This window comes from Strix aluco, chromosome 1 (assembly GCF_031877795.1).
Source record: "Strix aluco isolate bStrAlu1 chromosome 1, bStrAlu1.hap1, whole genome shotgun sequence".
NCBI lineage: Eukaryota > Metazoa > Chordata > Aves > Strigiformes > Strigidae > Strix > Strix aluco.
In genome coordinates this window covers 62,150,213-62,177,231 of record NC_133931.1, presented here as the reverse complement: position 1 = coordinate 62,177,231, position 27,019 = coordinate 62,150,213, and the positions used below count along the sequence as shown (strand labels likewise).

At 39.2% G+C, this 27,019-nt stretch overlaps 1 protein-coding gene across 2 annotated transcripts in view; it reads right to left on the bottom strand.

The window, feature by feature from the left end:
• Positions 1-23,140, bottom strand: part of SOCS6 (suppressor of cytokine signaling 6) — a 29,490-nt gene extending 6,350 nt beyond the window's left edge. Inside the window, exon 1 of one of the 2 annotated variants that reach the window (XM_074822856.1) lies at positions 22,877-23,140. The gene's annotated coding sequence lies outside the window, so the exon portion shown is untranslated. The other variant, XM_074822866.1, reaches the window with a different exon arrangement.
• Positions 23,141-27,019: the final 3,879 nt, after the last annotated feature.

Below are 27,019 nucleotides of genomic sequence, written 5' to 3'. Positions count from 1 at the left end.
AATATTCTATCCAACAGGATTCCTACATGCAGGTTAAACTTTGATTAGTCCTGAACACATGGTCTTACAAAGTCATACTTTCTTTACACAGGAAAGTTGAGCAATATTGAAATAGCTACATAATTATAGGAAAACTAACTCTAGAGAAAGAGAGACATTAACAGCAAAGTAACATCTGTTCAGAGCAAGTCACAGAAGTCCCCTCCTGAACTTGTGTGAAACAGAAGTTGATTTCCAACCTCTGTTTTAGGCATAGAGGAGGTCATATCCCTTCCATAGTACTGTGAGAGCTTTTCTTCCTCCAGTACTTCTGCCAAGACTAAGTGGACGCATCTGCTCAACTCCCAGAAAACTGTTCCCCACCTGGCATCTTCCAGAGTCATGTGCCTACCTTCTCCATAAATTTAACTTTTCAGCTTGGTTTTTTTGGTGGGTTTTTTTGTTTTGTTTTTGTTTTTAATGTTAGACCTTCCAAAGCAAGAAGTTCTACAGAGAGGGGAAGAACAAAAAGGAAAAGAGAGGGAAGTTGCTGCCGCCACAGAAGTAGGTACTACTATTAGCAGTAGCCATTATTCCACGTATCTCCAAATACATGTGATGCTAGCAGCACAAACTGCAGCAGCAAGCCTGCCTCCAAGCTAAGCATGGCAAGCTGGAGGAGTCCAAGAATCTTTCAAAAAATCTTCGAAGCTTGGGGGACTGAGGAGAAAGAAAAACAGCCCTTACATAGGCACACTTCCCAATTTTCTCCCATGGTATCACATACAAGAAACTGAGAAAAATAGTGCAATGAACTGAAATAAGTTTTATCAACTAAACAATATGATTTTCTTTAATAAGCATTCAAAAATTGCATAAAAGCATGTAAGGAGAATGATTACTATAATCAAACAGCAGTCTATTGACTATTACTCTTGTCCAGCTCAACTTTTGTGGTCCTCAAATACACAAAGGTTAAAGGATCATATCCAAAGCAAACTAAAAGACAATCTAAGGATTCTGAATGTCAAAGTACCTTGGAAAATTTTAAGTAAAGCTGCACTGCTGGGGTGTTGAATGCTGTTCTCATAATCAGCAGAAGCACCAAAGCTTGATTTACTTGGACTTGTACCCTAGTCCTGTCTTCAAATTCCCTACACTATCTGCACCACCCTACCTTGAAGACCCATTCTGTCTTTGCCATAACCTCTGACAGTTCCCAAGTCCATCTTTAGAGTATCTTCAGCTCTTCCCATTTCCTTTTCTTAATTACCACACTAAACAGCACTTTCCTTTCTCTCAATATGGAGAAACTAAAAGGTTTTTCTTCTATCTGTAAACTAATTTACTTGCCATCAGCAAAGAACAAACATGCCCAAAAAAACTGTTTCTTAAACAAACAAAAGACTAAGAATCAACTCTTGATATAAACAAGTATTAAAACCTTAAAAACCAGGACCAGTATTTTATTAGAAGTTCACTGATTATTTTCCACTTTTAACATGACTCCTGTGGTACCAGGAGTCCTGACACCTTAAAAAATGTGTTCCACTTACATAATTTGAAGATGATACTGAGATATGCATATGTATTTTCAAAGGTTAACACTACTTTAATTTTCCTTATGACAGATACATGCAGAACCATAAAATTTCGTGTTTTAAAACACTGATGTTTAATATGAGCTCCATATGTTTGGAATAATTGGGAAATATGGAAGTACTGAAAAACAAACATGAGTAGAATATATTTAATGGGTTTTACATGCCTGAAATTTGGCATATCAGAATAACTGATGAAGTACAGTAATTAAGAAAAAGCTACAGATAAAGGGAGAGTTACGTGTCAATTAAAAGTTGACTTGAAATGCCTTGTTCACCTTCTATTCCTAAACCATTTAGATTTTGCCATCATACTAATTTACAGTACTCTTTACATCATATGTAACTAAATGAACCTACAAAATGAGTGAAAAATATAATTTCAGGATTCTATGCTGCTCCTAAACTGATGAAGTCAGACTGTTTGTTCACTTGATAAATTTCACTGTGTCTCTGTATGTAGCACCAGAAGCCTGGGAACCCCCACATTAGCCCCACTTGTGAAATCCACAATGTTCTCCAGCTGCTTGTGACTGACATCCACAAGCTGATACTGCTTCCACTTTACCAGATATGTTCCCCCACCCTTGTGGGAAGTACATCATGTTTGGAATTCCTAACCCTAAAAAAGCAAGTATGAAACAAAGTAAAATCTGCCTTCTAAGCTAAGGAGAAAATAAAAGGACATTATCATATTGCTGATTGGGGAGAGAAGATGTATGGAGCCCCAAACTGTCTGATTCACCATATTTTTTTTTATTAGTGTATTTCAAAAGAATTAGTTGGCTAAAATTTGGCTGAAGGAACAACATTTCTTTAGCTTTTCCATAACTAAAAGACTAAACACTTGAAAGAACAGGTTTTTATTCCATATTAGTCTTTCTGTATCAAAACATGGTTTTTTACAAATAAAAATCCAGTATCTAAAAGTCATCTCAACAGATAAATCTCTATGGCACCATCCAGAGAAGTCAAAATTTTTGCTTTGAAAGTGACTACTGAGCTTGCTTGAGCAAAAAAGTGTTTTACATCTGTCAGCCTACCCTAGTAGCCAATATCTTTATCAAGCAAAATGCATGATTATCCAAATGCATGACAAATTACTTACATCATTGTAACATATCACATAAAGAAATAATAAAGGTTTGAAGTTCAAATATAAACCACATAACATGCATATATCCAGAAGTCCCGTTCATTCATCCAGGAAAAGACAACAAAAATCTAGTGAATGACAGTCTGAATCAAAACTCTCTGAAGTAAACTGAACACACCTATGGATGAGAGCAAGCCTCTAAATTTACTAGTCTTCCATATGAGAACCACTCTACTTTATGACTTCTCTTACACATATCTTATCCAAGACAGAAGAAAGAAAATATACCCTGAAGTCAAATACTCTAATTGATCCAGACACTCTTCTTTCTTTGCACGTATTTAAAGAATATCAGTAATTCTTCATTGCATATTAATACGATTAAAAGTGCTGTATAAACAGCCCTCGATACACTCATACACTTGCAAGTGTAGAATTTTCTACTGTCTACATCTAGAACAGCTGAAGCAGAAGAGCCCAGTATGCACCCCTTCCTGGAATACATTAAAATGAGCTACGCAACTTCTTCACAACCCTCAGCACTGCAACAGCTTCACTAGTATTCTGTATGATTTATGGTATCACTGAAGTCTCCCACTGATATGCTCTTCCAGTGACATCTGCTGTACAGTGAATTTAGACTAGAGACACCTCTAGAAATTTTTCTGGCAGGTATTTGCAACTATAAACTGACTCTGAACTATGCCAATGTACTCCCAAAGCCTGGTGGCAATGTATGCAGAAATACCTGGAACACACAGATTGAAAATGGGAGATTAATCAGACCCAGAAAGATAATGAGACTAACACACAGAATAACAAGGCAGAATGAAATTCTGGCTTATGAGCTTTCATCACAAACTCTGCATCTTGGAATGTTTAAAAATATGCAGGTTCACAAAACACAGGCCTCTGGACAAAAACTACCAGATTACCAGACTACCAGATTATTACCCAGCAAACAACATGGTCCCCCTTGTGCTTATAAAAATAATCAAAACTGAATTTGCATGCCTCATTTTGAAGAGAAGCAACATGTATTAATCATATACAAATGTGAAATTATTAGTGAAGAGAATTAAAGCTAAAACTTTACTTTACAGGCTGCTTCTCAGAAATCTGAAGAGCAGGTCATGTGATCATGTATTAATTGTTATTATGGTGGCTAGCACTGATTTATGAAATATCATGGAAGTTTAGAAAGAAAAAAATCAGTTTGTGCAAATCTAGTTTGAAAATTCAAGACTTCAGAGTAGTTTCAGTTTGATGCTACAAAATGGTTTCAATGGACTACAATCACATACCTAACTCAATGCAGTGTTCACAGAAGTACACCAATAAAAAGTTTGAATATTTATATGGCATTTATTAATTTCTTATCTTTTTCACACTTTTAGGTTAGGTGCACTCATTTCCTGAGACAAATACTATAAACAAAGCTGCCAGAATACACTACTATAGAATTAACTTTTAAGAATCGGGACAGAAAACATCATACTGGAAACATACAGCAAAATACAACTCATGGTTGAACAAAGAATTGTATTCAAAAAGCTTAATAAAAATACCATCACAAAAATGGCTTGAAACCATAAATCAGTGCAGCTTCAGATAACTTCAACTTTCTTAAAATAAATGTTAATCTGCTAATTTATTTCTATAAAGTGAAACAGCAGAGCATTGATTTTTTTTTTGAACCCACAGCTGCATTATTCCTGAAAAGTCTGGCTATCCATTAGAAATATACAATCTTTATTCTTATACTGAATCACAGTAAGACTTACATCATTTACAACTTCAATTTATTGTATTTTTAGCATAATTATTTGTATTAATAAATAAAAATACCTAGAAAGAGGAATAAGTTTCTGCATTCCTGGGGCATGACAAGCACCAGGTTTTCATTACAGTCAGATAATGAAGCCTAGTCTAATTATCTGCAGAAGTACGAGGTGTCATTCCCCTGTTGCTCCCAAACTCTCACTGAGAAATATTCATGCATTACTTGGAAGCATGTTTCAAAAACAGCATCTTAAGGTAACACAGATTTCAAGTGCTATATTCTGGAAATTCCTATGTGTCTAAGTTTATGCCAGAGTTCCTAAATCTATTTACGTAAATTACTAAGAAGTTGTTCTCCATACTTGTTCTCACTGATTTTACTTCAATAATGAAGTCTGAGCACTGGAATTTATTTATTTAAACCAGTAACAGAAAATACTGACTCAAGATATTTCCTGCCATGTACTTCCAGTTTCAGTCTATTTGAGTACAGAAACTACACATAAAATAATGAAGTAAAGAGAGATTAAATATCTATTTCAAACACCATCAGTTTCTGATAGAACATACACACTACATGGCAGCTTTCAGCTTTCTCTCTACACATGTCATTAGCATACTGAAGATGGTGAGGTTTTTCCCTTCCCAGAGCTTCAAGTAAATTCCTACACTCTATTACTCTTCAGTATGAAGAGTCTTTAAATGAAGTAATCGAAATTCCATTGCATACTCTTATACCTTGAAAACAACAAAAAGGGTAGATGGTTTTAGTGGCTTGATTGCTAATGGATGAATATTGTTTTAATATAAGATTGCAAATTTTAAAAAAGCCCATCCTCTACTGCATACCTGCTTTTCTAGTGAGTGTGGAGAAGGTCAGATGCACACCTTCATATAAAACTGGAACAAGGTAAAAAACAGATGAGAAGGTCATCTGACATTATTTTATACTCATAACAGTTCAAGAGTACTTAAAGTTTCCTATTTTTCAGCTAAGTAATCAAAGACCTGAACACTGAGTAGACGTTACCACAAATTTAAGCTTCCACGCTCTAAGATTTGAACAGCTGAGGAAAGTACTGTCAGCTTCTCTAGAGGCCAATATAATATAATAGGTACTACACAGATTACAATTTAGAACAAACAAACAAAAAAAAAACCCAACCCAACAGTAAGTCATGTCATTTCTCCTGGTTTTTTTTCCCCCTTTTACAAAGATTAAAGGGAAAACAGTCCATGGGCACTAACGTTCTAACAACAGACAGAGTAACCCTAATCACTATTAGCAACCTTTAGCATAGAATAGGCAAGGTACACCTTTGGTAATAAGTAGAATAGTGAGGTAAAATAATAACGAAAACTTGACAAAAAGGGATTTTTCTTCACCACCATTAGTGGAATTAACTGTATGCAAAACCAGGAACAGAATCATTGAAGAAGTCTGAATACCTTTCAACAGTTTGCCTCTGGTCTGCTGATGAAAAAGGATGTCCCTTAACATCTGGATTTCCCTGACTTTTTTTTTTCTTTAAACACTACTTAATCCATGGCTGCTCGCAGTAAATCCTGTTCTTCTTTCCCATATTTGGTTGCAGGACAGAATATTTCTATCTGATTGGTAGTTTTCCTCTGGGGAATAACTGAAGAGTGTTAAATGGCATCTCTGTATTACAGTTCATCTGTGTATACACAGTCTTGTAACTACAATAATCTCATCGCTACAATAGCCAAACCCAGTTACTAACACTAACAGTCCTCACCCAAGGTACATCTCCCTTGCGGAAGGATGGCTGATAGGGATGCACATCTGTTCCCGAGCTACCACAGACACACTAACTTGGTATACCAAACTGAAATCAGCACCAGTTGATATCAGCTGGTATCAGCTCAAGAACACACACAGCATCATAATACCAGTGCTGCTGTTGGAGCAGGAAGCTCTGGGAGAGTTGGGTGGATGACAGCCAGAACAGTAACCACTTCAGCCACTCCTGCTACATCACTCACCAACTGGGAATCAACACCCAAACAGGGAACAAAGCAGACTGTACTTTTTATACATTTACTAAAAGACTGGCACAAGTACCACCTTTCATCACTTCCTTTTAAGCAGACATCTGATAAAGTATACTGCTAACAAGATTTTTCAAGCATGCTGAAAGACTACAGGGAAAAAGAAAGCCACAACTTGGCTCTAAGACCCTGATGAACTAACAGTGAGGGGAAAATGAGCAAACAAATATAACCCAGCAGATCAATATATGCCAAGTCACTAAAAAAGAAGAAAGTGAAACATTTTTCCTGAAGCAAATGAAAGAAGTTACTAAAGAAACCTGATGTGTGTAGTCCACGTGCACATGTTTCATTGCAGGATATCACATCCATAGAGTGCAAATAAACCTTTGTTTTTCACACACACAGCTGTGCAGAAGCAGACGAAAAATGAGAATAATGCTCAGTCAGACTCAGTTTTCACTTCTTGCTATTTTACAAGACTACAGCAGCCAGCCTTGAAGCAGGCTGTCTGTCAGCAAAAATTGTTTAGCTTCATAAGCAAAGGTTAGATTTCCTGAGAGATGATGTATGAAAATTCCTTTCCGAGCAAGGGTCCTACTTCTCTACCCTCACAGAAGGTGGATATGTCAAAATGTTTCTCCTCAGTTGTAAGATATGGTGGTACCCTCAGCATGATAACAAGGAGGAATTTATGCTTATGTAAAATATTTATGCAATCCTCTTAAATCTTAGTACAGTTATGTTAAGAGTCTGAAAAGTTGTAAGACTACAATGCTCTACAAACCAGCTTATCATTTAGCAGTAAGGACTAACATCGTGTTCTGCAAAAAGGAATTTTTTTAATAATTTTGCTCTAAGATTTTTCTAAAGTGACCTGTAGCAACCAGTATACCATTTACAATAATAAACTGCCTTTCGCAAGAAACAGATTTTGTGCCTACTTATTTGCAAACAAAAGTGTATGGAATGAATATAGTGAAAGTGAAAGGAAGAACGGGAAAGACATTCAGTAAAAACAAAAATTTGCATTTCTGTGCTTTTTTTTTTTATGAAGAAGTATGCACAAATAACTAAATCCTGGAACATGTGTTGAAAAAACACAACCTATCTAATTGTATGGATGCAGGCACTAAAACCCAATTCCAAATGCAGCTTGTTTCTGAATCCCGATGTATTTCAAAAACATAATTTTAGAAATGCTGTCCATCCGTTTAAAGCACACACCAGAGAGTCAGAAACAATAAATCAGATAGTTCTCTAAAAGCGATTTCTGTGGTCAGAATGGTAATCTGACCATTCTTTCAATAGTAGTGACTAAATAACGTAACTGTGAGAAACTGTCTTCCAGCCCTTCCCAAAAAAGGAAAGAAAACACTTAGCAGACATGCAACAGCTGAATATCACCACTTCGTATTGACTTGTATTGATGTTGGTTTTGCTTCCAAAGTTTATGATGGGCTATTTCTACAGCAGGCAGAGCAACACTGTCACTGTATGCAACTTCCAAAACACAAACAAAGCCAACTAAAAAGGGCCTGCTCTCATCAGGTATTTTGATGAGGAGGCACAGAACAGGTACCATGAATGATCTTTCCTACAGTGCTATCAGAACAGACATCCAGCTTCTCAGGCCAAACTTCTGACACTGATCAACCCCACAGTACACCAGGCATGTACTGAACAGACAGTACAGAAACACATCACTCAGTGTGTGTACATGCTTGTCGGCATCCAGGAAAAAATACAGGAAAAGTAACAGAAAGAGAAGCCTCGTACCATATTTCTGCTGAAAATTATAATGGTTTACACAGGATCACTACATACTTCATTACACTACTTGCTGATATAAACCCTTTTTTTTTTTTTGATGTTGCCATTCTCCCTATAACAAATCAACAGCTTGTAATGTAATCATGTTTGCTTCTGCCTGTTCAATTCATAAGATGTGAAAATGAAGATAGAGGAAGTAGCATTTACACACTGTAGCACCAAGCAATTATGACTAATAATGATAATTATGCTTTATTTAAGGTGCAACATAGGATAATCTCTTCTTGAGAAGCAGAAATGAAAAACCCAAACAACACATCGAGAGTGCTATAAAGTCACATTCATAGGAAAAAAAAAAAAGCCCAGTTAAACCTAACTTTTATTTTCAACACCTCACTAGCCACACTATCTAGCCAACAGCTAGCATATATTTGTAAAACTGGCACCTTGGCCACCAAGTTGTAAACTGCTCACTTTCCCACTTCCATTTATCTGACAGACAACCAGAAACATATGTAATTGGCCTCTGTTCCTAAAATCGGCATCAAAGATATGCAAAAACAGAAAAAGAAAATTCTGCATAAAATATTTCAAGGTAGTACAATCACTTTCAAAATATCCAGAGGAAAAAAAAAGACCCAGTTTTTAAAATAAACAAGTTTTTAAAATAAATAGACTGGTTTGAAAATTCACTACACAGAACAAGAGAATTCTGCTTTTCCACCATATTGAGCATGGCCATGTTTTACAACTGGAGAACCGTGCTTGAAGCAAGATTTATCTTCCTATTTTTCAGCTTCTCTAGAAGGCCTGAACAAATGGCAATACATTGCAGTCTTATGCTGCTCTTGTACCTACCATTCTGCCTTGGATCTCACAACTGATGATGGCTGTATTTGTGGCTTTAAATTAACCACAGCTGGGTTAGTTTCTGACTGGGGTTGAATTACCCTTTAAATTCGTATGACCAGGTAGGACCTCTGAGTTCTTTGCAGCTATCACCCCCACCACTTCTACCATGCCATTTTCAATAACAATAAAAGCTTTCTTTCATTAGAATCTATCCTCTCAATTTAAGCTAAGATGCAGCAATCCTTTATAATGCAGTTAACCCTCTACATACATGGAAGGATTAAGTGGACCCATTTATGGTCTGAGGGGAAAGGGAGCACAGTGCCTTGATTAAAGAGACATAAAAGCGGAAAGGTCTTTCTCACAGCATCTGTACAATGTTCGCACATGGAGAGAAATCTCCAAGTATGCCGAGGAGGAAGAAGCAGTTAATAAGGACATTCTTCAGAATCACAGAGAGGAAGGGACTGGCCTCTGGTTTGAGACTTTCTTCACTAAATTATCAGAGAGAGAAATACAATGTATTTGCTACACGGACACCACAAAGATCCCACGATTCTCCTCCAGACCATACAAAAAGGTTTAATGTCAATACTGTATAATACTTGTCTCATATCAAGGCATTTGGTTGCTGTACAACTCAAAAATTTAATGTTTCAAACCCACAGCGTCTCCTACTTCTATGGCTTTGCTTTTTTATGCACGTTAAATCAGTTAGTACCTTTAATTTCTAATAGTGGAAAATTCTGACTGAATACAAACACCAACAACTGACATTATCCTCATTCCCCAGGTATGCAACATGAAAAAAATCTCATTTTTGTGAAATTCACACAGATTTCATTCATTCATTTTTTTAAAGACAGTGACATTTTTCCAAAGCAATAACCAATTGTTTTACTACAAACACAAAAATAACATGTACAATATGAAAGTATATGCACTCATTCAGTATAACACATTAGAAGAGAAATAGACGTTCACTGAAATATGAAGTACCTGGGATGAAAAGGCATTGGCTACATTTAAATAATAACTACTTTTAGTCAATCAAGGATTTTCCAATCCTTGAAATAATAACTTGATAAAATACTGTAAGATAGTATCTCATTTAAAGTACAGGCTACTTCTCAAGAAACTGAGTTCCTTAGTCACTTCTCAAAAGTTCAGTTAAACTCACATCCAAAGACTATAGTTTGCTTTAGTATTATTTCCTATAGAAACAAATCTCGATCAAGCAAGGCTCCTTCTGCCTACATGCCCTGCAGGCCCTTCAGGACTGCCCAACAAAGTTTTATCAAATAAGCAGATAGGTAGTTTCTGAACTAAGGGAGCAGACACAGAAAAAATTATATATTCTTATATATATAAAAAAATCCAAGGCATGGACATTTCTAAACACAGGAAAAGCTTTCTCTGGAGCTCAAAAGTATCTCCAAAACCACAGAGGAAAGTGGCATGAAACAATTCCATTCTTCACAGAGATACATGTTTCACAAAACTGTTTAACTGTAACAGAAAAAATGTTTACCTCCAATCCTCAAGGTATCCCCTATGTTCATTAGAAGCAAAAGTGGTTTGCTACTGCGATTTGGTTTTAATTTCTGATTAGCAGTTAAAAAGAGGAAGGCTGAGGTGATACTTTTATATCACCATGGTAATAAATCACTAGCAAAAATATTTAAAAACATTTTCTATGTATCATATTAATTCAAAATTTGGGTCTTTATTCCTGAAGTGATCAGTAATTTCCACTAGCAATTTTAGTCTCTTGAAAATTTAAAATATAATCACTAAAATAATCATAGACAATTTCTATCAATGACTAAAATCCTTTGTTTTCCCTCTTGAACAGCAGCATACTGAGAAAAATAATTTTATATCCTTTATCTGAACTATTTATATAGGAAACATAGTAGACAATTTCATTAAGGTTCAAAGTTCAAGAACTCAGAAATTGAGAAAAGACAGAAGAGTTGCCTGAGCAATTCTCTTCTCTTTCTTGTCTCACATATGGGACCAAAAATGTTTACATTAATTCTACTCTCCACCACCCTTTAAAATGTATGGTCCTATTATTTACTTACAGTATACTAATTAAACTCCAAATTCCAGAGCTCACAGACAGTATTAGCTTCATTAAGGAAATTTTTACTGTCTCTATATCTGACGCTTAAACATTAACACACAGGCATTCAATGCTCTATGCGACACTTCATGAGCCAGAATATCAAGAGCTCAATTTCCACTTTTTTAGATGGATTCATAAACTGAATAATATGCACCATCAGGTCAAATTAAGGTCATTTAATTCTGAAACCTGAATTATGAATTTTCATAATGTGGAGTGATGGGGGGCCAGGGCTGTGACCTGTCAGGGTTTTGAGTAAATACCTACCTACTTAAACTCAAAACGTCCTCCATCTCTCCATGGAAGCATAAGATGGCAACAGAAGCAAATGAGTGTGACTCCAGAAGCTGACTACAACAGCAAATTGTCACCCACTGAAGGAGATCAGTTGAAGCTTTTGGTCCCTTTCAGGGGTTTGCTGACAATGGAGGAATAAGCCAAACACAAAACCTTGGGTTTCATCATCCTGTGGAAACATACCCAACCTTTCAGGATACCTTCTATCACTATCCTCTATTTAGTCATGATTCAACTTCCTGACTTTCTTTAAAACTTTAAAATTCAGCAGATATTTTACAAAGTCTTTTCAGCCCAACTGTTTTGTTTATCAAAGCAGTAAGTGAATGAATCACCCATCTTACAGTACAAAGAAGTATCAGGTAGCCCCACAACAAACAGAAGATCCATCAGTGGTATCTATCTAAAGGAGTTAAAAAGATGCAGGAAAAAAACCCAACAAACTACCAAAGACCAAGGTACGAAAGTTAGGGAGGAAGGTAGCAAAAAAACCCAAAACCAAACCAATTCCACCCCCCCACCCCCCCAAAAAAAAAAAAACAAAACCAAACACCCTTCAAGGCTAGTTCTAATTAATGAAAGTGCAACTTGCAAAGAAAGTAAATTCAGACTAACAAATACGTCAACAATATTTCTGCCCAGAGTTTAAGCTTTACATGACACAAACTCCAAGTCTACTAAACTGGTGTCTCCAGCAAGGCACGGAGTATTCTCACAACTGCTACCACATTTTGCTTGTAACACAACAGATCTGAGGCTGATGGCCTGCTTTCCAAAAATACAATTCAAAGCAATGTACATTTTGACAAACTGCAAAGGTCAGAACTACAACCAGTCTTACCCAAAATAGAGATAAAACATCTGATTTTTGTGCAAGTTAAGAGGAGTTCTAAGTACTTAGGGCATACTAGAAGAGTTGGTTCCTTAAGACTCTACAGACATAAGGGCCTTATACTCAAAATATTGTTCAGCAAAACCCTTCTCCCCTTCACATACATAGAGCTGCTTAATCTAGGAAGTTCCAAAATTTCAGAGGGATTTTTTTTTTTAATTAAGAACTCCTCAGTAGCCCTTAGCCTTATTTTTTGCACATAAAAGCAGAAGTACTTAGTGTTAGCAGAACGGTATCAATGCCTACCTCACGGCTATGCCTTCACCTACCTCCTTAGGCATGTTCTAAAACTGTCCTGCGCAGAATTATGCCGCATAAAATACAGTGGAAACCCTTTCTTTTTATGGACATCATGAGAAGTGGAAGAATGGTCATAGTATCCCTCTGGATCACATAAGGAGCTTGCACCAATGGAAATCAAACTAAAAATTCTAGCAACTTGGATAGCGGTCCTAGCCATCATGGAAGGGAAATTCTCACTTATTCTTGATTAAGATACCCTACTGTGCAGAAACAGTTTCAGATGCAAGATGAATTGGACCAGAAAGTCAGTCCCAGGTTTCCCCTCTCCAAGGCAGTTGCTTATTCCACTGGGATGAGAAAACATACTGTCTCTAACCCTTTCTTTTTCAGCTCTGTTAATCTTCTGTAGAACAGCTTCAAAAGAAGGAATAGAAAACTTTTTGCATTACGGAGAAGCCAAAAGGCTGGGGTTCAGTGTAGTCCTCACACAGAAAGGACAGAAGTGGAGAATTAACTTGGCTATCTTACATTCTGAATGAGGGCTTTAGCTACGGAGCTGTTACATCCTGTATTTTACATCACTGGGAAATGCAGCCTGTACTGCTTGCAGTATGTGAAACCTCTAAGTGAAAATGACAAGGGAATTTTTAGCTATATACTTTTATATCTAATTGCATATTTCATTGCAGATGAATTCTGTCCATCACGTGGATGCTAGGCTCAATGTCCACCTACTATATGGTTGCCAATAACTAACAGTGACAACAATATACTTCACTCACACACACTTGGGAATCCATTTTAAAGGCAAAAGAGTATTTAGTACATCAAGTGTAAGGAGCCCATTGTTACATAGTTATATTTGTATCTCTTCTCTATTCTGGAACACCTATGGTATTTAACAAAATGCAATTCAACTGAGATTAACATTGGTTTGTTCTAGGCTCTGATACTACTTAGTAGAAAACAATTTAAGGCAAAAAGGTTTCATAAATAATGTTATCAGAAAAATGTTATTAATAACTTCTTTCCAAGTGAATATACTTCTCCCCCTTTGTCACTGTTAGTAGAAAGGCTTTATCCACACAATAGTTACCAAATAGATCTGTAACCCCATCTTCATCACGCCTTTAAGCACCAATAGTTTAAGCCTCAAAGAACCACCCAGAAAATAAAGGTGTTCCACACTGCTTAAGTACCTCACACAATCTTATTGGATATACGCAAATCATAACATTAGCAGTAAGTATTCTAAGAGCTCTGAATGACATTTTTTGTCTTTTTTAAACCAAAGTCCATTGAAATAAATTGAAATAAAAATTAAAACTTTAAGTGACTTAGCACCTCATACTGATGAAAAAAGCATACCATTTCCCATTACTGCTACATAAAACAATTTCATTTTTAAAGAGACAAACACTGAAAGAATCTTTCAAACAACGGTAGTCAAAATTTAGTACAAAACAGAAGCAACTTAATCCACAAAATTAAAAAAATCATTTTAATCCAATTTTCTGAAAAACTAATTGTACATGGAAAGTGATTCATTAGGCTGAATTTATTTGGTATATTCTGAAGTGAGAAAAAAAACCCAAAACTTCCAAGGTATACAAGACAGAGTTTAAACTGCCTTTCGGCAAGTAATCTGAATATAAACCCAAATATTCTTTTGTTTGGAAAGTCTATTCCCCCACTATTTGTACTTAAGTGCTTATCATGAAACTACCAGCTTTGATAATATTTGATAAATACACAAGCTCCCTATTGCCTGCATCTTCATTTGTAAGTAATCCAATCATTATTTTAAGCCCCTCTAAATACCATCAAATTTGGAGGTGCTGGGGGGGTGGGAGATGTCTCGCTCTTCCAAAACTCTAAGCACTGAAAGATTATTTTAACAGAGCTACTCACATGTTCACCTGGATGAACCAATACCCAAGTAAAACAGTAATACAATATTTAAAGCTTCACTACTGATTCTGAAATAAGTTTCAGAATCTTCAGAATCAGAAAATGTGTTTCATACAAGATGGCTACAGACTGTCAACTGCTGAACAAAGTTAAGATAGTTTTAAAACTTTTTAAGGGGATAAATCCTTAAGAACGAGACATTTGAAAATGATCCTTCTAAACTGTTGTGATTCTTTTAAGTGAATATTCCTCACTTAAAGAAAGCTTACCTGCATCGAACCACATACAAGAATGTTACGTTAGGATCACTGTCAACTTCAAATACAACCAATTTTATACACGGAACATCAAACAGTATTGGCTACTGAAGATAAAACAGTCATGGTCTGTAAAATTGATGGAACCAGTGAAATAGAAACCAGGGCTTATTTTACAGACAAGCCAGCACAACACAACAAACTGGGAGTAAGAGAGAAAAAAAAAAGGGGGAGAAGACTTCCTTCCTTCTGTTTAATGATTGGGGGATCTTCAGTCATATGAGTGCCTGAGGGGAGATCTTCTTCCTCATAGAGTACCTCTTGTAATTAAGCAGCCACCCCTGGACAGACTTAAGCAGCAGGACCGGGATCAGTTGAGCAGAAGTCACACCCGGCCTGTGCCCGCTGGCCCTCTGGGACTTCAGCCTGGCTGCTTCCCCAAGGTCTTGGGACTCACTGCAGAGAGTAATCCCAGCTCTGCATTTGGGAAAGTGAGAATGTAAACCACAGCTTATTTAAAATATTTCCCTTCCCATTCTCACTGGCAGGAGTCCCAATAAGAACAAAGGGTAAATTAATTGTCTTCTTTATGGTTTAGAGCCTATCCATATATGGGAAACAGAAGACATGGCTCTGCTCAAAGTACTGACAAATACACAAACACACCTGTACATAGTATTATCTCCGTCTAATCTCACAAAATTACTTTAATATTCTGTTTCCCCTAAAACAGAAGGTGAAACACTAAATAGGTTTTCTAAATTTGACAGTCCTTTTAGGTCCAAGGGGTGGTTTTAAGAAGGCACATACATTAACACTTCACAACTAGCACACTGACCAGAATGGGAATAGAATTTTGACTGCATGGGCAAATGTGCTTAGACACCTTTTTTATGAAGACCTGATTTGTCAGAATAAAACCTTTTTACAGGACTATACCAGTTCTGACAAAGCTTCCTCTACATGCAAATTTTGTAATTTTGGGTGAAAACTAGAGAGACTCTTAATCATTCATGATTAAGATCAGGAAGTTCTTTTTTTATTCTGCCTACACATACACTCTAATCACCTGCAAACAGAAACATCTCACTATCCCAACCAGCAAATCTGATGGAGAATATTTTAGTTAAAGTTTTGAGACAGACACTGTTTTGTCCTGATGCACACTGGAAGACTTTTGGGGTTGGGGTTTTTTTGGTGGTGGGGGGGTTTTTTTAAATAATGTTCCACAGAAGCAGAAAATAATTTTCCACACAGCCCTAAATTATCTGATTTTGCTAATATGCAGTCGCAACCCAGCAAATAATAATTAACTGTGAGCAGACATTTAAATCAACAGGACTGTTCACTGTACATTATGTTTAGCTTGCACATGAAGAATCGGGGCCTTACACTGAGAAACTTCAAATTGGTGTATAAATTCTCATATGCAGGATAAAATTTTCACTGTCTATATGAAGTAACATGCTCTATGAGATTTACACAAATTCAAAGCCCTTAAGATAGCTATCTCCAGATCAAGGTCAAATTTCTGCAGAGCCAGGAGTATAGAAGCCTGGCTGCAAAAGCTAGCTAAGCTTGAAAGTTCAAGCATGAAAAAAATAGTGTAGATATATATATATACAGACTGTTTTTTCTCCTATTCTATCTGACATACATTTAAACTTACACACACTATAAATAAGATGAAAAAATGTATTAGCCCAATTTTAAAAGAATGTAAAGATACATACTTTTCAATGCTGATGCACAGAAAACAGCTCCTGTTTTCCATGTCAACATTTAAAACACTGCACATTCAAAAAAGCACTTTTTTTTGTAATATACAGGACATCTGAGTGAGTACTGATTTAACAACTTCCCTTCACCGTCTTCTTTTGATCATCGCTGGGTAGACTGCAAATAAGACTAGTGCATTGGTCAGTATAGCCTTTTTTATCCCTTCAGTAAGGGACTGCAGAATATTTACATTTACATGCAAGTATTTTCCCAAGCAACTAGATTTTTTCCACAAAATCATGCCAAAGGCCTATGGCTAATCCTTTGTTACTTCTCAACACTACTTACTAACCAAAGCTCTCTCCCTTTCAAAAGCCAAGAAGAGGTGAAAAGTCAATTTTCAGAGAGCATTGGATCAGCACTGGTTTTGCCTCTGTTTTCCACTGAAGAGAGAACAGGGAGGGGAAGAAAAAAAAGCCACCAGGCACTCAGATCCAGACTTAAGATCTTATACATAACCTAGAGACTCATACCTCTGAATGGACAAACCAACTATTCTGGAGTCAGTCTCCTCAGGCTGACCAAATTCCAGCCTGGAAAACTTCCCCAGCGCAGGTTTCACCCAAACCATTATGCCTGCACAAACAGCTTCTGTTCAGTGATTCTGGTGAGAATTCCTCACTTGCCCAGTTCCCACCAGCTCCTGAACAAAGAGAGTTGACCTGAAAAGCTGCCTACCCTGTTTTTGGAGTACAGCTTCCACAAATCTCATCCTAAAAGGCACACCTTCTGTAACCAAAAACCTTTGCCCTGATGCCACTCACCTCTATTTCTGCTTTATAAAACCTCCTAAGGTGATACCTGATTACCAACCAAAAGGGATTGGAAAGAGTATTAAAACCCATTACTGATGCCAAAAACAGAGTCAACATTATAGTCTGTAACTGCCCAGTCTTACAGCACTTAATGAGGCAAAGTTGGGGGAGATAGGATTCCCTAAATCAGAAGGAACAAGAAAGCAAGCAGGCTTGACCACTGTAGCAGAGACATCTTGGGATCAAACAAGCATCCTTCGGAAACGTTTGGAGTAACCTACTAATTTGTTCTCAACCTATTTGAGGAATGCAGACTGCTTTAGAGAAGGAAAAACAATCACCTACTCAAGACTCCTACAAACTGCTGTTTTAGCACATTTACCAGAGAACGTCAAGATTAATTAAGAATAAAACTACTCAAGAAAAACAGAGATAACACGCTGTAAAACCAAGCCTGACTGGAACCTCATTTCCAACAATTTTGTCATCAAGAGTAGCACTCTGTATTAAGCACTACAGAATATCCTTGAGAAACAATACCAGAAGTATTAAGTCTACAATCTCAAATCCTAAAATTAACCAATTTAACTGCTAGCTGCATTCACCATATTAACGTACTACCACCAAAACCTTACACACGTCCTCTTACAGATCAGTATCAAATACCATCCAAGTTAAATAATACAAAAACAGTTGCTGACTATACACTGCACTGGGAAGCAAAGAAAAATACCATATATTTGTATGATTTACCTAGCAATATGCACAGATTCATTTGCATTGTTTAAATTTGCATTGTTTAACTAGAGACCACAGTGAACTCTGAAAAAACCACTAACATCTAATATTTATACCTTCACTGACAGAGAAAATGGCTCTCACCCAAAACTGTTTTGCAGCAGTTTACAGTAAAATTATTTGGTGTTTATACAAAAAAGCCACATACTTTACAAAACTGAGATTTTTTAAAATTGCCAACCTATTGCACTTGGCAGATTACAAAAGAAAAGAATGTTTCACGAAAGACAGGAAGCCTCCCGTGCTCCAAGTGCCCTATATATATACACAATAGGAAGCAATGTTTGGAGAGCAGCACCTGGACAGAAATGCCTATATACAGCATCCTTAGGTTGGGGTTATCTGCAAGCAAGGAGATTTTTTTCATATTCCTTCAATGGAGTTTTAAAGTCGGAGGCAGAACAAGTCAGTCAATGCATCTGCATCCATGCTAAACAAATAAAGACTTATATTTAACTTGCATAGTTTTCTTGGTGATGTAGCAACCACGGAACAATTTTTTAGGTAACATGTGGCTTACATCCTTGTCATAAATGAAGCCAACTGAGTTCCTCACAGTCCAAAGTCTTATGTGAATGGTTAAGGACACAGAAAAGGGCCAACAACTTCCAGAGTATTTTATCTTAATATTTTCCAGGAGAAAATTTCATGACAGTTAATAGTTTAATTTTTTTTTTTTAATAAAAATATCTAAAGATAGGTCCTTAAATCCACATTACAGACTCTAATGAATAGCAGTCAGGTTTGCAAAGCCATACACCTCAAAACTTGCTGAAATTATCTGAAGTTGTATATGCTTATTGTTTGCATGCCTGTACATGACAAAAGCAGGAGTCAGAAGACCATGGAAACTGGTAGAAGAAAAAATCTGGAGAGACTTTTAAGTAAGCTTAAGAAATCAGAGAGCTAAATTTCTAACACTTTGATCTGAAAGTTTTAATTCTCACAATAAGCAAACTAAGTCAGATTCTGCATCATGTTGCCTTTGCAAATTCAGCCTGTGTAGAGTCTAGCAAAGTTTGTGTAACCTTCTTTATATATTTGATGTATTAGACAACACTTTATATAAAGTCATCTTTCCATTTTCATACAAGGCAATAATCCAAGGCCAGCTTGTTTTGGGTCTGGTTTTAACCACCAAGAAAGGCTGAAGTAGGTGACGTGTTTTTGTTTCAGTAGCTTACAATCAGCTACAGTGGGAAAAAACCCTACTGCAATAAAAAACCCAAAGCTACCAGTTTTTAAGTGTTTGTTTCAAAACTAATGCAACAATTTTTGACACAGAAATTTATCCAACTTACATAGTACAGAGTTTTAATTCAGAAATCAATTATTTCTAGAGGAAAAAAATCAACAATAACAATGAAAGAAGGAATCTACTGTGTGTCATGAATCTTTATCCTCTGCTGTATCAGAAGCATATTTGAGTAGTATGAAGCTGCTTTTTAAACATGGACAATAAATATGCCATTACAAGCACAGTCTTCTTGTTTTCTAAAAAAACATACTGCTGTATGTAACCTGCTATCCGAAATTGTCAAGGAAAATTTTCAGGACAGTTTTTTTTAAAGGATACTTCCTTGTCTACTACTACTACTACAAATTCAATGTAAGCACTGGGACAGAGGCTGTAAGAACTTGGGAGCTTTCCATCAAGTATATCTATTGTCTTCTGAAGACTGATACGCATTTCCAGAAAAATAAGCATACCCTCAAGTGGAATGAAATTAGATTTTGGCATACACGTAAGGATAAGGCACATTACCAGATTTTGTTATTTCTCTTTAAAATAAAAAAAAAATAAAAAAAAAACAAAAAACAAAACAAAACCAAGAGGAAACTCAAAGTTCTGTATTTCTTTTTGGTTTAATACTTTACACTATAAAATATGCTGTTAAGTTGCATAAGAAAACTCTGTTCTGCTTTTCAATTCCAATCCTATCCAATTTATACTAAATACATTTTAGCATTTGCATTCCTAAATTAGATTACATTTACTTTTATACTACCTGTATCTTATTTTCCTCCTTGCAGCATCAAAACTGCTTGAGCTACCCCTCCAATTTGTTGCTAACACACATTAAACCACTATCAACAAAACGCTGAGACACATACCAGAAGCGAAGTCTCCCTTCTATCTACTTCATGTTATCACTCACCTCCCTACAACACATTGTACTACCCAAACACTATCAAAATAGTGCTGTGTAGGCCCAGGAGGGCAGTAAAGCAATAGCAAATAAGGCACTTGAGTAAGGGATTACCCTGCACTGTGGCCCCTGTTTTGCCAGCCATAGTGTAGCAAACATGTAGGGAACTCAAGGCAACGCTGCTAGATGAAGTCTTTCAAATGTTTATGTTCAAGTTACTCTATGACTATAGAAGATTTCATAAGAAAGAGCAGAATTAACTTGCTTCCCAATAACTCCTCTTAATTAACAGTTCACTCTCACTCCACCACTTTACTGCGCTAAGGAGAGTTAGGAAGTGTAATCTACTTGCAGAACAATGTGGACCAGGTATTTCTTCAAACCGCCCCTCTCTAAAAGTAACCCAAGGTCTTGCACTGACTGACTTCACAATCTAGGATAAAAAAAAGTTAACAGCATAGTATAGAATGATACACATCTTTTTAGATTTCAGTACGTCAAGTTCTCAAATTTGGGATTATCCCTCAGGTCTCCTGAATCCACACGAATACTCTGATGCTGCACATACACAATGCGATGAAAGTGATGCTCAGAAAAACTCTAGAAACAGCACAGTGCTTCTTCCTTACTACTCCATAGCCTTGCAGCTGCCCAGGCAGTTCACGAATGCAGGTATCTCTACATAACACTACACCGTGACCACTCATACTTTTAAGTATTAAGGCTTAACTTCACTGAATTTTAGTTTTTTTAAAAAAAAGAACTACTTAAATCTCAAAACTCAGGACATAGGGAATAAGTGCCTGATTAAGCATACAAGCGAACCTGCTTTAAGTAAAAGCTTAGTTCCAAACACAGTGCAGTGCGGCAAAACCAAAAAATACATAATAGGAAGTGAAGACTCCACTCAAGTACTGCTTAACACTTCATGAAAATAAGCATTTTGAAAAAGCTGAAATTTGCCTTTCATAAGTTACACATGAAACTGTGAGCTACGATTGCTGCCTTACTGCAGAGGACTCCAAAAATACCTACACATTCTCCAGTGGTTTAAAGTCTTCGAGTCAAGCTAAGTAATTTATTTCATAACTATACTGAAGCTTCCATGTTTTCTACAATCCAAGGATATGCTTATTAACACAAATCTAAAATAGTGCTAATTTTTTCCGCCCAGAGCAGAAATGCAGATGCATTATTCCTCAAGCACTTGTGCAGACAGCAGATCTCTACGACAGGAGGCCTGCAGCAGGCATTTTTTAACTACAGGTGTATGAACCCCTGGACATGGCGTAAACATTCCTGGCAGGTAGGGAAGAGGGGTTGTGACCTAATAGTTAAAGGGCACAAGAATTTAGTAAGTGGAAGAGAAGCTTTCCCTGACTGACATGTATTCTGCAACCAATCTCATTAACAGAGTAACCTACTCCACAAAAAAAACTTGTGTTCCAAACTAAGATGATTTTGAAAACATAGGAAAAAGAAAATGTAAAGGCGACAGAAAGACACAGCCAAAGCACCTCACATCACAGAAGCATCATCATCTGCACCTCTTAAAACCTCAGTGTTCTGCAAAGGCTTTTTTCTTAAGCAAGCAGGTAGGCATGGGTCAGGATCAGTCGTTTTCTGAGAGAAGTGGCAACATTAGGGAAAGAGAATGTTAAGAAGCAGCTGGAAGAACAATGAAAGCCAGTAAAGTTTGGGGTTTTGGTGTTGGGGGTTTTTTTTGTTAAAAGTCAAGTTTTTAAGTGCTGCCTGTCACAGAAAGCAGCCTCTCTCGCTCGCCCCTTCGGGAGCCCTTGGCGCACCCTCACCTCACACCAACGACACCCGGCGCCCCGGGGCTCCGCCGCCGCACAAGTCCCCGCCGCGGCAGCCCAAAGCGCCCCCGCCGGACACCCGCCCACCTGGAGAAGGGACACCACCCCCACCCCCCCACCCCCCAAGCCCAAATCTGAAGGCGGGTTTCAGGGCGGGGTGGGGGGGAATCCACCTAGTTCATCCGCCCCCTATAACGGCACCGGTAGGAGCGGGGCAGCGGCCCGGGGCGGGGGGGCGTGCGGGCCCCACCGCCGTGGCTGGTGGGGACGAGAGGCCGGCCCCGGTCCCGGCCGCCTCCTGTCAGGGCGGGGGCTGGGCAGCGCCTCGGCGGCCCGGGCCCGGCGCGGCTCCCCGCCTGCCCGCCCGCCTTGCAGGCCGCGCCGCGGCCCCGGTGCCTCCGCAGGGCCTGGCGCCGCCGCAGGCTCGGGGAGCCGAGCAAACAAAGGGAGAGGAGGCCGGGGCCGCGGCTCGGGAGGAGGGCGGCGGGCAAGCAGGGAACCGCGCCGTCCCCATTCCCCGGCTCTCCCTCCGCGGCCACCGGGGGGGCGGGGGGGGGGTGTGGGGGGGCAGGGAGGGGGAGGACGGGCGGCGGCGCGCCCGTTGCCCCGGGGACGCTCACCCGGCGGAGGCCGCGGTGTCCCGCTCCCGGCGCGGGCCTCTCCCCGGGCACCTCGGCGGCGCGGCCCGGCCTGCGCCGGCATCCGGGCTCGGCGGCGAGCAGCCTCCCGGGGCGGCGGAGCGGGACTCACCGAGGAGGAGGAGGAGGAGGAGGAGGAGCTGGCGCTGCTGTTGCTCTTGCGGGGCCCGGCCCGGCTTCGGCTCCGGCTCCCTCCCTCGCCGTGCCGCCGCCTCCCTGTTCCTGGCGCCGCCGCCGCTTCCTCCGCCTCCTCTGCCCCCACCCCTCCGTCCTCGGAGGGGCGCACGGGGGTGGCGAGGCCGCGATGGCCGCCGCTGCCGCGGGCACGGCTGCGGCGCCCGCGCACAGCCCGGCGGGGGCAGCAGGGCCCGGGCCAGCCCCGCTCTGACTCTCCGCCTGCCTGGTTGCCCCGGCCGCCCCCGCCAGTAGCCCTGCGCGGCCCGCCTGCCCCGCAGCGCCCGGCCGGCGTGGCCCGGCCCCTTCCCTTCCTCCCTTCCCTGCGTCTGGGCGCCTTCCCCCGGGCTCGTCCCCGCTCGGCGGCCGCGGGAGACCCGCGGGAGGCGGCCGGGAGCCGCGCTGGGAGGGAGGCGGTCGGGCTTTGTTCGCCCCGGCTTCTTTCTTCCTCCCTCCCTCCCCCACCCCACTCCACTCCGGTTTCTGACCGCTCCCCTCGCCTACAGAAGCTCATAAAGTTCAAAGGGAGCTACCTCCCCCCCAATTTTTTTTGGCGAGGAGCATCGCCGGAGGGGTTCCCCTGAGGCCCCCCCGCCGCTCCCCGCCCCGAGGAGGGGTGGCGGGCGAGGCCTGCTGCTGCCCCGCCGAGAGGCGCCGGCGATGGGCGCCCCCCGGCAGGCCCGCGCCGTGCCAGGGAGGGAGGCGGTCTCCGTTCTCCTCCGCTTCATCTCCCCTCGGCGTGAACCCGATGCCCGAGAAAAAGCATTATTTTGGTGTTTAACTTATGCTTCACAGATCGCTACCGAGAAAACTGTCACCAAACTTCGGCCACATCAGCTGTGCTACAGCAACTTTAGCCGAACAGGCTGTTTGCTTGCATGTTTGCCGGCCCCTTTTTTAAAAATAAAATGCTAAAACAAGAGCAACAAAACAGTTCTTAATTTAGGATGTGTGAGACTGACGGAAGAAACTAGCAGGGGGTGAAGAATTAAAATCTGTGGACAATATGGGTCTTAAAAGTTGTCTCAAGTCATATTTGCTGACTGATGCGGAGCTAGTAAAATACTTCCTAAGTTTCCTGCTTGTGGTATATAACTGATGCAAATCAAAAACCTGATTTGCAAAGATATGCATAATTTGCTTACCTATATAATCGCGTGAGAGTCAGTGAGATTATTTCTATGACTCATTATGCAACTACTGATTTCAAGGTTAAAAAGAAATCGCTGAAACTCACAAAATTGTGAGAATATTCATACACATTCTGCCTGAATTCTTCTACTGAGATCAAAGGTATTTGTGGGTTGAGGTCAGTGAATTGTTTAATTGCTGAAGTTATTTGAGGTCAGAATATGTCCTGACTGCATTTACATTTTTATATCTCAGGCATTTATTGAGAGTTAAAGGCTTTTCTTGAGTCTTATCCAAGGGTCGTATGCTTCTTTATGTGTCTGATCGACCTCAGTTGCTGGCAGGCCAGGACTATTTCAGGAGGCGATGACTCTAATAAGAGTTGCAAAAATAAATTATTTTTTTCAAATACAAAGTTCAGCTTTTTCAGATATGTCTAGAATAGTGTATGTTTTTGTTAAATGTTTGATATTAAAACTTCTTGGTTTACAATTATGATTACATGTTATCAGTGGTAAAACAAACAAAGCTAAGAATAGCTCCAAGTGGATCATTTCAGAAACCTTATGGATTGTAACTCTTGCTTGTAAAACCAGGACTGTCGGTATGAAAAATATGAGTGATTTTCTAGATTGGCAGTGGTGTTTGAAGAAGGAAAGAAAATGAAATAAGTAACAAAAGACTAACTTCTTTCCCCAACATAGTAGGTTGCTCCTTTCCTAGAGAAACTGCTGGGAGTTTAGCAACTTAATCCAAAAGGGGAATAAGAGAGAGCCACATAAGCAAGGAAGGCCCTGTCTGGGAAAGTTTTGGGTTAATTCTTGTACAGTTCTGTCGGTTCCTCAAACAAGGGGTTTTTATGTGTTCTTACCTTCTTCTCAAGCCTCCTTTTTCTTCGGATACAAGAATTTGAACAAGTAATTATTTTCAGGATCCAGCTGGATATTCTTGCTTGACGCATGTACATAGTATTAATTTAAGCAGTGTCTTCAGCAGCAGCTGTGGGACAATAGCAGCCATATGTGAAGAAGCCAACTGGGCTAAAAATGTTTTTCCGCCTTCAGCCAGCTTTTACCATAGGCAACTTTTGCAGTAGACTATATTGCATGTGAGACAAAATAAAAATTGGTCTTAGGAATCTACATCCTTCCACACTATTAAAAAAAGTTGGTTCTGGATGATGAAGTTTCCCGGCCCATGTATCAACCAAAGGTTTTCATGTGTCTGAAACTGCCCCCTTGTCACTCTTATCAATCAAAAGGCTTAGCTTTTTGCAGAAATGGCACTGATAGACAACCTTACAGAGTTGAAGGAAAGTAATCCAGAAAACTTGGTAGCTTTTTCCCCCAGTTTGTCTTCCATACCTTAACTTTCTTCTCACTAGGGATGATGCTGAATATGGCTTAAATTAGTATTGCTATTCAAAGTAGTGACCTTCCTCATATTCTCTCTGTCTCCTTCCCTTCTCCTGCCCATACACACCTTTCAGTTTCTTCATAGTGGTTCCACTCCTCATTGGACCTCCCTAAGTCAGCTCAGGTAGCTAAATCTCTTGAGGTTCATTTACCTAACAATAAATCATACATAAAGTAGAATATTTCCCTTATTTTTCACTCCCATCATTTAGAAACTGTCATCTGTTGCTGCAAGAGTCCACAAGAACAGCATTTTCCAATCGTTAGAATTAAACCATTTATGAGAAGTCAGGGTTTTTCAAGGCAGACACGCAAACTGAATAACAATACTTTCCAGCTGCATCAGTAGCTGGTGTAGTTCAACCTGTTATCAGGCGAGTATCGCAGCCTATACAAATAAAAGAGGTTTGCGCATTTGGAGTGGTGATAGAGAGAAAGGGGGAGGAGGAGTGGGGATTTGAATCTTCTCTATAGGCTACCAGTATGCTATTGGCTTGTCTTAGCCTTAACGTATAGTTAACGTATAGACTTTTTCCCATCCAAATGTGTCAGCAAACAGACGTATCCCAGTAAGAGCAACAGTTTTACACCAAGGGTGAACTCACCGAAGTGTGCTACTGGCATTGCAACTTGGATGGCAGACGAGGAGGATGTTAGCAGGATAGCTCAGATGAATTTGTTCTTGGCTTAAAAACATGTATTGAACTAAATTGGGCAGTTCATGCATTCAGACATCTTGTTTTAATGCTCTCTGCATATATCACCTATTAGACTTGCCTCACAGTTGCTAGCTTTAGTTCTAAATGATGAGGACTAGAAATACGGTTTTAGTAATACAAAATTCAAATCTTTCATATCTGATGTCCTTATATGTGTGAGCTTCTAAAATCAGGAGCTCCAGATCCAGTTCTAATTACTTTGACTGAGGTCTGCATGTTGATGAGTTCTCTATTTTGATATACTTCTTTCTTTTTTTTTCCCTTTTTATACTCAGAAGTGTAATTACAAATTATTTCAGAACTTTTGCATCTAATCTGTGTATATACAAATCTGTAGTTCAGATAGACAAGTCAGAAATCTGAATTATGAGTGTTCATTGACAACAAAGCCCATGTTATATCCACCATATCCAATGTTTATGTTATTGCTGCCTACCTGCCTGGCATAGGTTACCATCATCTTGCAACAACTACTCTCCTCCTGGCTCTTTGGCCTGAATTGCGGTGGGATGTTAATGCCTTTTTCTTCTTTACTGCTCTTTGCAGGCATGTAGCTGTATGTGGTTGTATTTTAAGAACACAAATTACTTCTTTCCCACTTCTGTTAATTCTGTATAATTCAGAAAGGTCATTTGTCATCATTTTATTAAAATTTTTAAATTATTGTAACACTTTACAGGAACTTGATCTTTTAGGTGGTAAATGTTCAAACGGCCTTGGAAAATCATACTTTTAAGGAAGACAATATACAGAAAATCACCATAGATTGCTGGTCATTTTTAGTAACTGTGGCCTAATTTTCTGATTTTTTAATTC